The sequence below is a fragment of the Ranitomeya variabilis genome, chromosome 6 (genome assembly GCF_051348905.1).
Source record: "Ranitomeya variabilis isolate aRanVar5 chromosome 6, aRanVar5.hap1, whole genome shotgun sequence".
NCBI classification, from domain to species: Eukaryota; Metazoa; Chordata; class Amphibia; order Anura; family Dendrobatidae; genus Ranitomeya; species Ranitomeya variabilis.
This window is the reverse complement of record NC_135237.1, coordinates 450,932,954-450,950,209: the sequence shown is the minus strand read 5'-3', so window position 1 is coordinate 450,950,209 and position 17,256 is coordinate 450,932,954. Positions and strand designations below refer to the sequence as shown.

General features: G+C 45.4%; 1 protein-coding gene across 2 annotated transcripts in view; it reads left to right on the top strand.

Moving 5' to 3' along the window:
- Positions 1–10,659: 10,659 nt before the first annotated feature.
- RB1CC1 (RB1 inducible coiled-coil 1) overlaps positions 10,660–17,256 on the top strand; it is a 183,276-nt gene continuing 176,679 nt past the window's right edge. For both annotated transcript variants that reach the window (XM_077270491.1, XM_077270490.1), the window contains exon 1: positions 10,660–10,820. The gene's annotated coding sequence lies outside the window, so the exon portion shown is untranslated. The remainder of the gene's footprint in view (positions 10,821–17,256) is intronic.

The following is a 17,256-nucleotide window of genomic DNA, read 5'->3' as shown; positions in this document are numbered from 1 at the left end:
GATTCTCTGCGGATCCGCAGCGTTTTTTGCAGTGCAGAAACGCTGCAGATCCGCAATTGATTTACAGTACAATGTAAATCAATGAGAAAAAAAAATGCTGTGCACTTTGCGGAAAATCCGCTGCGGAAACGCTGCGGTTTTAAAGAAATAGCATGTCAATTCTTTTTTGTGAATCTGCAGCGTTTTTGTACCCATTCCATTATAGAAAACCGCAGGGGTAAAAAACGCAGCAAATCTGCAAGAAAACCGCAGCAAACCCGCACAAAAAAACGCTGCGGAACCGCACAAAAAAACGCAGGTGCGTTTTCTGCCAGGACAGAATCCGCACCAGAAATTCCTAAGCCGAATCCGCAACGTGTGCACATAGCCTAAATGTATATAGCCTGTCCACATAGGTGCTTCAACACAAACATCAGGATGCTGTGCATTAATTTCACTCTTTTCCATAGCATCCCCTCTGTGGATCTTTCAAGAAATTCCTTAGTTTTTCCCATGCTACTTACATGATACAGGTAAATAGTCACCACTAACTTCATGTTGTTTCTGCCCTACCTCATGCATACACTGGTCAGCTCTCGTGCCACGATGATACCCTACCAACTAAGCTTACTAGCTTGCTTTATACTATATATTTTTTCCACACTTACAATATCAATGGATAATTTTTTTCATTTTTTACTTGTATCTTTATTTTTTATTTTCATTTTTTTGTATTCATTTTTAACTTTTTAATTTGTTGTATGGTTCCAGCCTCTTCAGCTGCAACACTTGGGTGTTTGTTTTTTTACGTTTCTGTATTATTTCAAAATATTGGATTACTTATGTCATGTTATTTTTCTTTATTCTCACATTACCTTTTTTCTTTCAGCGACTCAGTGATTAAGACCCAGGACGATTCGAAAAGTCTATTGCAGCTCTAGTCGCTTTTTGTACTACCACTTGTTTCGCTCCCTTAAATATTGATCTTGTTAAATGGACTTGAATAAAAAAAGCTTTTTCACCACAAACTCATGAGTGTGCGGTGAATTTTGATTGTCTATACGTGTAATGTGACTGTCTCTGAAAATCGCGGTCTGTACATAGAGCGTTATTTCTCCGAACGTCGTGGTGTGTACGTGGAGAGTGAATGTCTCCGAACATTGCGGTCTGTGTGAAGTGTGTGAATATCTCTGAAAAATTAAGGTCTGTGAGCGGAGTGTGACTGTCTCCTACATTGCAGTCTGTGCGCGGAGTATAACTGTCACCGACATCACAGTCTGTCCCCGGAGTGTGACTGTCTCCTATATGGCGGTCTGTACTCGGAGTGTGACTGTATCCTACATTGCAGTCTGTACTCGGAGTGTGACCGTCTCCTACATCGCGGTCTGTACTCGGAGTGTGACTGTATCCTACATGGCGGTCTGTACTCAGAGGGTGACTGTCTCCTACATGGCGGTGTGTACTCGGAGGGTGACTGTCTCCTACATGGCTGTCTGTACTCGGAGGGTGACTGTCTCCTACATGGCGGTCTGTACTCGGGGTGTGACTGTCTCCTACATCACAGTCTGTACTCGGGAGTATGACTGTATCCTACATCGCAGTCTGTACTCGCTGTGTGACTGTCTCCTACATCGCGGTCTGTACTCGGAGTGTGACTGTATCCTACATGGCGGTCTATACTCGGAGGGTGACTGTCTCCTACATGGCGGTCTGTACTCGGAGGGTGACTGTCTCCTACATGGCTGTCTGTACTCGGAGGGTGACTGTCTCCTACATGGCGGTCTGTACTCAGAGTGTATGTAGAAAAGCTGCGGAGACACCATCACGTGTTTCTCAACGCAAGCAATGAATAGCCAGGTCTTTCACCGGGAAGGAACAACCACGGGAAGGGCAGCATCCAATAGAGGAAAACCACCTATGCCAAAACATGGTATACATCCACAGACAGCTGTTTCGGGGTATTTGCCCCTCATCAGTGTGGAGTAGGAAACTGGCTATTAGGAGCAGTGCCTAGTGAAAAGGCTGTGAACATAAGGATGAATGACCTCGGGGAGATCAAAAATCCAACACCGCGGAGACTGTTATGGACTGGTGATTTAGGAGCGACATGCGACTAGCTCTGAGCAGGTGGTAACTATACTGACCGCAGTTCCTGATCTTAACACAACACTAGAAGTAGCCGTGGGATGTTCCTGTCTCTCCCTAGACACCTCGTCACAGCCTAAGAGCTAACTACCCCTAAAGGTAGAAACAGGAAAGCTATCTTGCCTCAGAGAAAACCCCCAAAGGATAGGACAGCCCGCCACAAATAATGACTGTAAGTGGAGAGGGAAATGACATACGTAGAATGAAACAAGATGTAGCAAAGGAGGCCACTTCTAGCTAGATAGATAGTACAGGACAGACACTGTGCGGTCAGTAATAAAAACTAGAAAAAGTCCACCGCAGAGAATGCAAAATCTCCACACCTGACTAAAGGTGTGGAGGGCAAAATCTGCTGCCCAGAGCTTCCAGCCTAGCTGAATAGATCCATACTGATAAGCTGGACAAATGAGAAAAACATAGAATATGCTGAACAATAAAGTCCACAACAAGTGGACTGCAAAAGGACAAGCAAGGACTTATCTTTGCTGAACAGGTCAGAGTGTCAGGGAAATCCAAAAGAGCCGTGACTCCAAGCAGGAACAATTGACAACTGGCATTGATTGAGGGATAAGGCCAGACTAAAATAGCCGAGCCAGAAAGACGATCAGTGGAAGCAGCTGCTGATGCTAAATCCAAGAAGCAGCCATACCACTCAAAACCACCGGAGGGAGCCCAAGAGCAGAACTCACAAAAGTGCCACTTACAGCCACCGGAGGGAGCCCAAGAGCGGAATTCACAACAGTACCCCCCCCCTTGAGGGGTCACCGAACCCTCACCAGAGCCCCCAGGGCAATCAGGACGAGCCAAGTGAAAAGCACGAACCAAATCGGCGGCATGGACATCGGAGGCAACAACCCAAGAATTATCCTCCTGGCCTTAACCTTCCACTTGACAAGATACTGAAGCCTCCGCCTCGAAAAACGAGAATCCAAAATTTTCTCAACCACATATTCCAACTCCCCCTCAACCAACACCGGGGCAGGAGGATCAACAGAGGGAACAACGGGTACCACATATCTCCACAACAAAGATCTATGGAAAACATTGTGGATGGCAAAAGAGGCTGGAAGGGCCAAACGAAAAGACACTGGATTGATAATCTCAGAAATCTTATAAGGACCAATAAACCGAGGCTTGAACTTAGGGGAAGAAACCTTCATAGGAACATGACGAGAAGATAACCAGACTAAATCCCCCACCCGAAGCCGAGGACCAACACACCGACGGCGGTTAGCAAAACGTTGAGCCTTTTCCTGAGACAACGTCAAATTGTCTACCACATGAGTCCAAATCTGCTGTAACCTGTCCATCACAGAATCCACACCAGGACAATCAGAAGGCTCAACCTGCCCTGAAGAAAAACGAGGATGGAAACCAAAATTACAAAAAAAAGGCGAAACCAAAGTAGCCGAACTGGCCCGATTATTAAGGGCCAACGGCAAGAAAGCCACCCAATCATCCTGATCAGCAGACACAAAGCATCTCAAATAGGTTTCCAAGGTTTGATTAGTTCGCTCAGTTTGGCCATTTGTCTGAGGATGGAACGCCGAAGAAAAAGACAAATTAATGCCCAACACAGGGGCAGAAGTAAATCGGCGTTTAAGCTCCTGAAAGGCCTCAACAGCCACAGAGGACCAATTCGTCACATCAGCGCCTTTCTTCGTCAAATCGGTCAAGGGCTTAACCACACTGGAAAAGTTGGCAATGAAACGGCGATAAAAATTAGCAAAGCCCAAAAATTTCTGAAGGCTCTTCACAGATGTGGGTTGAATCCAGTCATGAATGGCTTGGACCTTAACAGGATCCATTTCTATAGACGAAGGAGAAAAAATAAACCCCAAAAAAGAGACCTTCTGAACTTCAAATAGGCACTTGGACCCCTTCACATATAAGGCATTATCACGAAGGATCTGGAATACCATCCTGACCTGCTTCACATGAGACTCCCAATCATCGGAAAAAATCAAAATATCATCCAAATACACAATCAAGAATTTATCAAGATAATTGCGGAAAATATCATGCATGAAGGACTGAAATACAGAAGGAGCATTAGAAAGCCCGAAAGGCATCACAAGGTATTCAAAATGGCCTTCGGGCGTATTAAATGCAGTTTTCCATTCGTCACCCTGTTTAATACGACCAAGATTATATGCCCCTCGAAGGTCAATCTTGGTAAACCAACTAGCCCCCTTAATCCGAGCAAACAAATCTGAAAGCAAAGGTAAAGGGTATTGGAATTTGACCGTAATCTTATTAAGAAGGTGATAATCAATACAGGGTCTCAAGGAGCTATCCTTCTTGGAAACAAAAAAGAATCCCGCTCCCAATGGTGACGAAGACGGCCGAATATGCCCCTTCTCCAAAGACTCCTTAACATAGCTCCGCATGGCGTCAAGCTCTGGCACAGACAGATTGAAAAGTCGGCCCTTAGGGAACTTACAGCCAGGAATCAAGTCAATAGCACAATCACAGTCCCTATGTGGAGGAAGGGAACTGGACTTGGGCTCTTCAAATACATCCTGGAAATCTGACAAAAATTCAGGAACATCAGAAGAGGGGGAAGAGGAAATTGACATCAAAGGAATGTCACTATGTACCCCTTGACAACCCCAACTAGTCACAGACATAGATTTCCAATCCAGCACTGGATTGTGTACTTGTAACCATGGAAAACCCAGTACAACAACATCATGTAAATTATGCAACACCAGGAAACGGCAATCTTCCTGATGTGCTGGAGCCATGCACATAGTCAGCTGAGTCCAATACTGAGGTTTATTCTTGGCCAACGGTGTAGCATCAATACCCCTCAAAGGAATAGGGCTCTGCAAAGGCTGCAAAGAAAAACCACAGCGCCTGGCGAATTCTAAGTCCATCAAGTTCAGGGCAGCGCCTGAATCCACAAATGCCATGACAGAAAAAGATGACAATGAGCAAATCAGGGTCACAGACAGGAGAAATTTAGGCTGTACGGTACTGATGGTAACAGATCTAGCGACCCTCTTAATACGCTTAGGGCAATCAAAAATATCATGAGCAGAATCACCACAGTAAAAACACAGCCCATTCTGACGTCTGTATCCCCGCTGTTCTGCTCTAGTCAAAATCCTATCACATTGCATAGGCTCAGGACTCTGTTCAGAGGACGCTGCCATATGGTGCAGCACTTTGCGCTCGCGCAGGCGCCGATCAATCTGAATGGCTAGAGACATAGATTCGCTCAAACCAACAGGCGTGGGGAACCCCACCATAACATCTTTAAGGGCTTCAGAAAGACCCTTTCTGAAAATTGCTGCCAGAGCGTCCTCATTCCATTTAGTGAGCACAGACCATTTTCTAAATTTCTGGCAGTATAATTCTGCCGCTTCCTGACCCTGACACAGGGCCAACAAGGTTTTTTCCGCATGATCCACAGAGTTAGGTTCGTCATACAATAATCCGAGCGATTGAAAAAATACATCTACATTAAGCAATGCCGGATCCCCTGACTCAAGGGAGAATGCCCAGTCCTGAGGGTCACCACGCAGCAGAGAAATAACTATTTTAACTTGCTGAATGGGATCTCCAGAGGAACGGGGTTTCAGAGCAAAAAACAATTTGCAGTTATTTTTAAAGTTCAAAAACTTGGATCTATCCCCATAAAACAAATCTGGAGTAGGAATTCTAGGCTCTAAAGCCGGAGTCTGAACAACATAATCTTGGATAGTCTGTACTCTTGCAGCAAGCTGATCCACACGAGAAAACAAACCCTGAACATCCATGCCCGCGCCCAAATCCTGAACCACCCAGAGATTAAGAGGAAGGAAAAAGACAAAACAGACTAGAGAAAAAAAAAATGGCTCAGAACTCTTTTTCTTTTCCTTCTTTTGAGATGCATTCAACTCATTTTTGGCCAGTTGTACTGTTATGGACTGGTGATTTAGGAGCGACATGCGACTAGCTCTGAGCAGGTGGTAACTATACTGACTGCAGTTCCTGATCTTAACACAACACTAGATGTAGCCGTGGGATGTTCCTGTCTCTCCCTAGACACCTCGTCACAGCCTAAGAGCTAACCACCCCTAAAGGTAGAAACAGGAAAGCTATCTTGCCTCAGAGAAAACCCCCAAAGGATAGGACAGCCCCCCACAAATAATGACTGTGAGTGGAGAGGGAAATGACATACGTAGAATGAAACAAGATGTAGCAAAGGAGGCCACTTCTAGCTAGATAGATAGTACAGGACAGACACTGTGCGGTCAGTAATAAAAACTAGAAAAAGTCCACCGCAGAGAATGCAAAATCTCCACACCTGACTAAAGGTGTGGAGGGCAAAATCTGCTGCCCAGAGCTTCCAGCTTAGCTGAATAGATCCATACTGATAAGCTGGACAAATGAGAAAAACATAGCATATGCTGAACAATAAAGTCCACAACAAGTGGACTGCAAAAGGACAAGCAAGGACTTATCTTTGCTGAACAGGTCAGAGTGTCAGGGAAATCCAAAAGAGCCGTGACTCCAAGCAGGAACAATTGACAACTGGCATTGATTGAGGGATAAGGCCAGACTAAAATAGCCGAGCCAGAAAGACGATCAGTGGAAGCAGCTGCTGATGCTAAAACCAAGAAGCAGCCATACCACTCAAAACCACCGGAGGGAGCCCAAGAGCAGAACTCACAAAAGTGCCACTTACAGCCACCGGAGGGAGCCCAAGAGCGGAATTCACAACAGGAGACACCATCACATGTTTCTCAACGCAGTGATCCAGAACACTGGGAAATATGCAAATGCATGCAGAAAAGCTGCGGAGACACCATCACGTGTTTCTCAACGCAAGCAATGAATAGCCAGGTCTTTCACCGGGAAGAAACAACCACGGGAAGGGCAGCATCCAATAAAGGAAAACCACCTATGCCAAAACATGGTATCCACATGGTATCCCCTGTACTCGGAGTGTGACTGTCTCCTACATCGCAGTCTATACTCGGAGTGTGACTATATCCTACATAGCAGTCTGTACTCGGAGTGTGACTGTCTCCTACATGGCGGTCTGTACTCGGAGTGTGACTGTATCCTACATCGCAGTCTGTACTCGGAGTGTGACTGTCTCCTACATCACGGTCTGTACTCGGAGTGTGACTGTCTCCTACATGGCGGTCTGTACTCGGAGTGTGACTGTCTCCTACATGGCGGTCTGTACTCGGAGTGTGACTGTCTCGTACATCACGGTCGGTACTCGGAGTGTGACTGTATCCTACATCGCAGTCTGTACTCGGAGTGTGACTGTTTCCTTCATGGCTGTCTGTACTCGGAGTGTGACTGTCTCGTACATCGCGGTCTGTACTCGGAGGGTGACTGTCTCCTACATGGTGGTCTGTACTCGGAGGGTGACTGTCTCCTACATGGCTGTCTGTACTCGGAGTGTGACTGTCTCCTACATTGCGGTCTGTACTCGGGAGTATAAGGCCAGAGTCACACTAGACCGTAATACGGACGAGTGCTATACGATAAAAAAATTGCACAGCACTCGGACCAATGTTAATCTATGGGGCAGCTCCCATCATCCATTGTTTTCTCGGCTGTATTCTACGTGCGAGAGAAATGGCAGCATGCTGCGATTTCCACCATATCTCGGCCGAGAAACGCCAATTAAAGTCTATGGGTGCGAGAAAAACTTGCACACCACACGGACCATCAGTGTGACTTGCGAGAAATACGCACCGGTGTCCCATAGAAAAGCCGGTAATTCAGTGCGGTGTACAGTAAAATCACACTGACACCTTAGAATAGAAAAGATAAAATAAATGTCTACACATAATATAGGCATGTATCATTGACACCACACACAGATATATATCTTTATATTTCATAGAGAGATAGCAGAATAGACGATAATTCAATTGTTGGGTTCTGTATAATCATTACTGAACCCGACAGGATATGAGAGATGGTTTATATACAGTAAACCATTGCAGAACAGTTAGATTGTTATACGTCCCTCACTAATGTTAGTAGTTTGTGTGTGTAAAATTTGGGAGCTGTAGGTGTTAAAGGATTAATTCACGGAAAAAACTGGAGTGGGCCCCTGTGCAATTTTCTCCGCCAGAGAGGGAAAGCCAGTGACTGTATGTGTGTCACTGACATATATATATGGTGGTGTTCAAAAGTCCTGCATAGGTATAGGATAAATTGATTTTTCAAGTTTTAAATGTTTTCTGTCGAATATCTTCGATGCTAATATGACATATTATATATGGTTTGTTCAGAATACAATTTTGCATTCTCTCCCTGTAATATTTTTAGCTTTTGAAGCAGTTTTGCCTGATATTATTGCAACAATATGGGAATTGAAAGCACAACTAAATATTGTACAGCTTCAGATCCAAAATTAGCCAATCACAGATGAGGTTCTTGTGACCAATCATAACCTGGATATGGCAGCCAATCACATTGCATTACATTGCATCACATCTGCTGCTTTGTTTGTTTGTTTTATCTGTTGGTCTATCTAGCTGAATCATACTGTAGAGTTTTATGATGGGAGCCTTCAGATTTTTGTCAGCGGAGGATCGTGTGCGAGTTGTGGTGCTACATGAAGAGGGTTATACTGGCCCGCAGATCGCAAGGAAGGTCGGCTGTAATCAGAGTACAGTCGTAAGAATTTTGCAGAAACATAAGCAGCTTGGAATTACCCAGGACAGGCCCAGATCTGGTCGGCCCAGAAAGTCAACTAAAAGGGAGGATAGAGTACTGATAAGAACATCCCTTGCCAATCGAAAGCTCACCTCTCCTCAGTTTCTGCGAGAATGGCAAGAAAAGTTCAATATTGAGGTAGCAACATCAACTGTTAGGAAGAGATGTTTGGAAGCAGGATTGAGAGGGTGCAAGGCCTGAAAGAAGCCATTGATGACAGCCATACAAAGACAAAGGCGAAAACTGTAGGCATTGAAATATTTAAAATGGAGGAAGGAGGAGTGGGAAAAAGTGCTATTTAGTGATGAAAGCACTTTTTGCATTTTAGGAAATGATGGCAAGTCTTATGTGAGAAGGTTCCCACATGAAGAGTACAAGCCAGAGTGTTGGAGGATATGGTTAATGCAAAAAAATACATAGACATCCTTAATAAGAAAATGCTTCCTTCTGCTCAACACCTCTTTTCAGGGGATTACATCTTCCAGGATGATAATGCTCCTTGTCACAGAGCTAAGACAGTAACGGAATGGAAAAAAAAGAACAAGGTGGCTACTATTGACTGGCCAGCTTAGTCCCCGGACCTCAATCCAATTGAAAATTTGTGGCACAAGGTATCATTAGAGATATCTAGAAAACAGCCAAGGACCAAGAGTGAGTTGATTGAGGCTCTGATGCAGGCCTGGAACCACATTATCACTCGTGAACATCTGCAGAAGCTTGTTCACTCAATGCCACAGAGATGCAAGCTGGTGCTCAAGAGCAAAGGCTGGCCAATAAAGTATTAGAAGCTAAAGATGCACTAAAAAAGCCCTTTTCAGGACTCTGAATTAAATAAAAAATAAAAAATCTTAAAAAGTTAAATTTAAGTCTGTGTGAACTTGCATTGGAAGTTAATGAACTTAGAAACCTGTTCACCATTCTACACACTGTACTGGTGTACGTATGGTTATGCTGTAAAAAAAATTATCAAAAATGCGCATACCATAACAATTTATACACTTGGAACATTCAAAAATGAGTATGGCATACAATGAGGGATTACAAAAACATACATGTTCCACCAGTTTCACTGTAGAGATGCAGACGTATGAAACATATAGTTTTCTTCACGCCTATGCAGGACTTTTGAACACCATTGTATATATATATATATATATATATATATATATATATATATATATATATAGACTGTATATATGTTTTCACGAATATTTCAGCCCATGAATCCATTATATGTCCATTTTGCAAGCCGGCAAGAAGATCTCGCCATAAGGATGCCATACGGACACTTTATTGAGAAAAAAATTGCATCCTCGCATTGCATACAGATCACTTCATGAATATTTCTGCCTATCTCAGCCCTAAAAAAGATGGCCTGATTTTTTATCCGTTGTGTGATGCCGGCCCGTCTCCTACATGGCGGTCTGTACTCGGAGTGTGCCCGTCGCCGACCATCGGTGTGACTGCAGGAAGTGAGAAGTCGGCCTCCTCTTCACAAAGTGGACTCTCTGCCCTCCATCATGTAACGTGTGAGGTCGCAGTAACGGCTCATTCCCACCGTTCTCAGTAACGTTTGATAGTAGAGGGTCTCACCTGGCAGCTCCCCCTGTATAACACCATCTATATATTGTGACCACTCTCATGTAATCACATTAGTGTGTGCCCTGCTGCCACCACACAACTCTAGTAGCCCAGGTACACCGGGTTTTACTGGGGGAGTCGGGGGACATTATGGCGCCTCACATCACTGCTGCCAGTTATTACCTAAGCCGACCGGAAGTCTCCAGACAGTGACACACAACCGCCGAAGCCGCGCCCTGCACGGATGACGTCACGACCAGAGCTCCGCCCCTATCCCCAGGTCCCCTGAGTGTCTCTCCTAAGTACCGCGAGACCTGTCCTCACTCTCGCGATGCTAGAGCCGCCGCCGCCGGAAACAAGCAGTCTGAGCGATGCTGCTGAGTCGTCAACAACAACAATAACAAGGGGATCTTCCAGAGTGGCGGCCGCACGGTGTCCGGGTATGACGGGTGACGGCTGAGGGTGGGATCCCGGGCCGCCGCACAGCCCGGTGTGGGAAGCCTCTTTGTTGTGGTGTACATGTAGATGAGGCAGCAGCTGACAACTCCTCCCTCCCCCCGGCCTGACACCCAGGCCCCTCAGTCAGATGCTTCTCATTAATCCGCCCTCAGCTAGAAACATGTTAGTGCTGGGAGGCCTGTGCCCTGCACATCATGGCTGCCCCCCGGGGGTCGTCACAGACCCCGGGTAACAGCTGGCACTGCACTGCATGGTGTCACAGTACAGAAACACCTCCACTGTGTGTCTATATATGCAGTGTGTGTATATAATGTGTGTACGGAGATATATAATGTGTGTGCATGTATACAGTGCGTATAATGTGTGTTTATATATAATGTATATGTCTACAGCATATATGATGTGTGTGTATATATATATACACAAATATAATGTGTGTATGGAGATATATAATGTATATATAATATGTGCGTATGTATACAGTGTATAATGTGTGTGTAATATATAATGTGTATATATACCGTATATATGATGTATGTATGTGTAATTATACTGTGTATATACACAAATATGTGTGTGTGTCTATATATATATATATATATATATATATATATATGTTACATATAATCGCAAGTTGGGACTTCCGGCCGCTGTCCCCGAATCCCATAAGGCACCGCGGCAGTGTCACTTGCGCCTGCGCAAAAATACAGAGGGATGATATAGAACGGATATGTTGGAAAGCGCAAACTGTGAGACATGTCCGCTGCTCCTGTCAGCACCACTAAGCATACACAGATGTTAATGTCACCGCACTCCCGATGTGATAGCATCGTGCCTATTTCTAGTTAATATATATATATATGTGTGTGTGTGTGTGTGTATGGATATACCATGTGAATATATATATATATATATATATATATATATATATATATATATATATATATATATATATAGACCCCTCGCATGTTTGTAAATATTTTATTATAAGTCTTCATGGGACAACACTGAAGATCTGACACTTTGATACACAAGCTGTACACTGACTACTTTACATTGTAAATTTGGCCTGACCTCTATATAACTCTACACAGCCATGAATGTCTAAACCATTGGCAACAAAAGTGAGTACACCCCTACGTGAAGATTGCCAAATTGTGCCCAATTAGCCACTTTCCCTCCCTGATATGTGACTCCTCATGACAAAGAACTCTCTGAGGATCCAAGAAAAAAAAAGAACTACAGTACAGTTCAGAACTATGCTGTTCATAAAGATGGTCTAGGTAGGCTATAAAAGATTTCCAACACCATGAAACTGTGCTGAAGCGCGGTGCCCAAGACCATACATCAGATTTACAAGACAGGTTCCACTCAGAACTGACCTCTTCATTGTTAACCAAAGAAGTTGAGTGCATGTGCTCAGCATCACATCCAGAGGTTGTCTTTTCAAAATGGACTTATGAGCGCTGGCAGCATTGCTGCAGAGGTTACAGGGGTGGGTGGTCAGCCTGTCCGTCCTCAGGTCACACGCCGCACACTGCATCAAATTGGTCTGCATGGCTGTCGTATTAGAAGGAAAAATGATGCACAAGAAAACCCGCAAAGAGTTTGCTGAAGACAAGAAGACTAAGGACATGGCTTACTGGAACCAAGTCCTGTGGTCTGATGAGACCAAGATAAACTTATTTGGTCCAGATGGTGTGAAGCGTTTGTGGCAGCCATGAGAGAAGTACAAATATAAGTGTCTCTTGCCCACAGTCAAGAATGGTAGTGGGACTGTCATGGCTTGGGGCTGCATAAGTGCTGCCGGCTGTGGGGTGGCACAGTTCATTCAGGGAACCATGAATGCCAACATGGACTGTGACATACTGAAGCAGAACACGATCCTCTCCCATCGAAAATTGTGCCACATAGAAGTATTCCAACATAACGACCCCATGCACACCTTCAAGACCATCACTGCCTTGCTGAAGAAACTGAAGGTAAACGTGCTGGACTGGCCAAGATTGTCTCCAGACCTGAATCCTATTATCTACGGGGCATCCTCAACCAGAAGGTGGAGGAGCACAGGGTCTCTAACATTGTCATGGAGGAATTGAAAGAGGATTTCAGTGGCAAACTGTGAAGCCCTAGTGAACGCCATACCCAAGAAAGTTAAGGCAGAGTTTTAGGCCAGGGTCACACTTGTGAGTTCAAACTTGCATCAATTCCCAGCACTGCCGCCGGCACTCGTGACCGGAGTTTGAGGCTGCATGTATTTATATGCATCTGAACCCTCGGCGGCAGTGCCGGGAATTATTGCTAGAGACTCACGCAGGTTTCTCACATTGCTCTAGCAAGTGTGACCCCGACCATAAAATAATAGTGGCCACACAAAATATTGACACTTTGTGCACAATTTGGCCAGTTTCACTTAGGGGTGTACTCACTTTTGTTGCTAGTAGTTTAGATGTCAATGGCTGTGTTGAGTTATTTAGAAGGCACACCAAATGTATGCTGTTATGCAAGCTGTACAGTGACTTTACATTGTATGAAAGTGTCAGATCTTCAGTGTTGTCCTATGAAAAGATATAAAATATTTACTAAAAAAAAATGTGTTTATGCAGATGTGTGTATTTCATATATTTAATTTGTGTATGGACAGGGCTGTGGAGTTGGAATGAAATGGACAGACTCTGACTTCAAAAATATATAATACATTGGTACAGTAGTACAATGCAGGATGTGTTGTGTAAATGTTTTCATAAGAATTTGGGAAAGTTATGAAATGTCCTATAAATGTCTGTTTTGTTCCTGATCTAAGGATCTCGGCTTTTAGTTGACATGAATTGAATCTGTGGTGCACTTTATGCACACGCTCAGTAGTGTTGAGTTTGTCAAGTCAGGTAAATTTGAGGAGTCAGAGGTTTGGCTTACCGACCTTGTGTATTGTATATGTGCATCCTATAATGCTGTAGATAAGCCCCCTATCCGACCTGGAAGATAAGAAAAATACCGTATTTTCTGGTGTATAAGACGACTGGGCGTATAAGACGACCCCCAACTTTTCCATATAAAATATAGAATTTGGGATATGCCTGCTGTATAAGACGGGGGTCATCTTATACGCCCAGTCATCTTATACGGCGTGTGGTTCCCAGGGTCTGAAGGAGAGGAGACTCTCCTTCAGGCCCTGGGATCCATATTCATGTTAAAAATAAAAAATATGGATATACTCACCCCTCCGAGAAGCCTGGCTGTCACCGCTGCAAGCGTCTGCCTCCGTTCCTAAGAATTGCAGAGCATGAAGGACCTGCGATGACATCGCGGTCTTGTGATTGGTCCATGACCGCTCATGTGACCGGTCACCTGACCGTGACGTCATCGAAGGTCTTTCACGCTCTGCAATTCTTAGGAACGGAGGCAGACGCTTGCAGCGGTGACAGCCAGGCTTCTCGGAGGGGTGAGTATATCCATATTTTTTATTTTTATTCTTTATTTTTTACATGAATATGGATCCCAGGGCCTGAAGGAGAGTTTCCTCTCCTTCAGACCCTGGGAACATCCAGGATCGCTCCCTGCACACGCCGTACCCGGCGTATAAGACGACCCCCGACTTTTGGGACAATTTTTAGGGGTTAAAAAGTCGTCTTATACGCCGGAAAATACGGTAAGTTTTATTATACTCACCCGGGGGCGGTCCGGTCCAATGGGTGTCGCAGGTCCGGGTCCGGCGCCTCCCATCTTCTTGCGATGCTGCCCTCCTGCTTGCTTCACAGGCTCCCCGGCATCGCGCTCCTGCGCAGGTGTACTTTTCTTTCCTATTGAGGGCAGAGGAAAGTACTATAGTGCGCAGGAGTCGGGCCTCTTTGACCTTTCCCGGCACCTGCACACTGCAGTACTTTCCTCTGCCCTCAACAGGAAAGAAAAGTGCGCAATGAACTTTACTCCTCTAGGCATAATTCAGCTTTCAGTCAAAGAGGTGCTGCTTCAGCCACCGATCACTACATAGTACTGATGCCGATCTGAAATCAGATTTTCCATTTGGTCCCTTTTGCCTTTGAGTCCCTGTCGATACACATCAGTCCATGAAATTTGTTCCCTTTTATATATTCTGCCATCACATGTGATTGGTATTATTGAAAATTGGAAGTTTTCAAATCACGGCATCTCCACCATGAAGTAGAGACCACATACCGTATTTTTCCGACTATAAGACGCACTTTTTTCCCTCCAAATTTGGGAGGAAAGTGTGGGTGTGTCTTATAGTACGGATATAGCATGTGGGGAGGGGGGCAGCAGCGAGTGGGATCGCAATGATATCCCACTTCAGGATGTCCCCGCTGCCGGAATCAGCTGCTGGGGAAACCACATGGCCCTGCTGATTAAGTGCAGTGAATATTCATTATTATTATTATTATTTATTTATATAGCACCATTAATTCCATGGTGCTGTACATGAGAAAGGGGTTACATACAGAGTTATAGATATCATTTACAGTAAACAGGTTTACAGTGACACACTGGTACAGAGGGGAGAGGACCCTGTCCTTGCGGACTTACATTCTATGGGATAGTGGGGAAGAGACAGAAGGTAGGGGTGAGGCGGCGGCGGCTCTGGCGGTGGTGAGGCGGCGGCTCGGTTATTGTAGGCTGTAGGCTTTCCTGAAGAGATGGGTTTTCAGGTTCTGTCTGAAGGATCCGAGGGTGGTGGATAATCGGACGTGTTGAGGCATGGAATTCCAGAGGATGGGGGATATTCGGGAGAAATCTTGGAGGCGATTGTGTGAGGAACGAATAAGTGTGGAGGAGAGTAGAAGGTCTTGGGATGAACGAAGATTACGTGAGGGAAGATAGTGGGAGATTAGTTCAGAGATATAGGGAGGGGACAGGTTGTGGATGGCTTTGTAGATCAGTGTTAGTAGTTTGAACTGGATTCGTTGGGGGATTGGGAGCCAGTGGAGGGATTTGCAGAGGGGAGAAGCAGGGGAGTAGCGAGGAGAGAGGTGGATTAGGCGGGCAGCAGAGTTGAGGACAGACTGGAGTGGTGCGAGAGAGTTAGCGGGGAGGCCACAGAGGAGGGTGTTGCAGTAATCGAGGCGGGAGATGATGAGAGCATGCACAAGAGTTTTGGTAGATTGTGGACTGAGGAAGGAACGGATTCTGGCAATATTTTTGAGTTGGAGGCGACAGGAGGTGGCAAGAGCTTGGACGTGAGGTTTGAAGGACAGGGCAGAGTCAAGAGTTACCCCGAGGCAGCGGATTTCAGGAGCCGGGAGAGAGCATGATGCTGTTCACCATAATAGATAGATTGGGTAGGGGGGGATACGTGAGGTGGGGGAAAGATTATGAATTCGGTTTTGTCTACATTGAGCTTTAGGAAGCGAGAGGTGAAGAAGGAGGATATGGCTGACAGACACTTCGGGATTCTGGACAGCAGGGAGGTGACATCTGGGCCAGAGAGGTAGATCTGAGTGTCGTCTGCATACAGGTGGTACTGGAAGCCATGGGACTTTATGAGTTGTCCTAGGCCAAGGGTATAGATGGAAAAAAGTAGGGGTCCTAGGACAGAGCCTTGAGGGACTCCGACAGAGAGAGGCAGGGATGAGGAGGTAGTGTGGGAGTGGGAAACGCTAAATGTGCGGTTGGAAAGGTATGAGGCAATCCAGGACAGGGCGAGGTCTTTGATGCCAAGGGAAGAAAGAATCTGTAGTAGTAGGCAGTGATCGACTGTGTCGAAAGCAGAGGACAGGTCAAGAAGGAGGAGGATGGAGAACTGTCTGTTAGCTTTGGCTGTGACTAGGTCATTAGTAATTTTTGTCAGGGAGTTTCGGTGGAGTGGTGGGGGCGGAAGCCAGATTGGAGGTTGTCAAAGAGAGAGTTAGATGAGAGGTGGGAGGAAAGTTGACCATGGACATGCTGCTCAAGGAGTTTTGAAGCAAACGGGAGCAGTGATATGGGGCGATAGCTGGGCATAGCAGTTGGGTCAAGGTTACTTTTTTAAAGGATGGGTGTGATGGTGGCATGTTTGAAGGCAGAGGGGAAGGTACCAGAAGAGAGCGATAGGTTGAAGAGATGGGTTAGGGCTGGAATAAGCGTGTTAGTGAGGTTGGGGAGCAGGTGGGAAGGCATGGGGTCAAGTGCACAGGTGGTGAGGTGTGATTTGGAAAAAAGGCGAGTAAGCCCTCCTTCAGTGATGTTGGAGAGGGAGGTTATTAGGGAAGGGCAGAGGTCTGGTATATGGAGTGGTTGGGGTGGTGGACAAGTAAAGGTTTGCCTTGTTTGGTCGATCTTGTTTTTGAAGTAGGTGGCAAAGTCCTCGGAAGAGATGAAGGGAGTTGGAGGTGGCAGTGGTGGGCAGAGGAGGGAGTTAAATGTGCTGAACAGTTGTTTTGGGTTGTAGGATAGTGAAGATACAAGGTTAGTGAAATAGGTCTG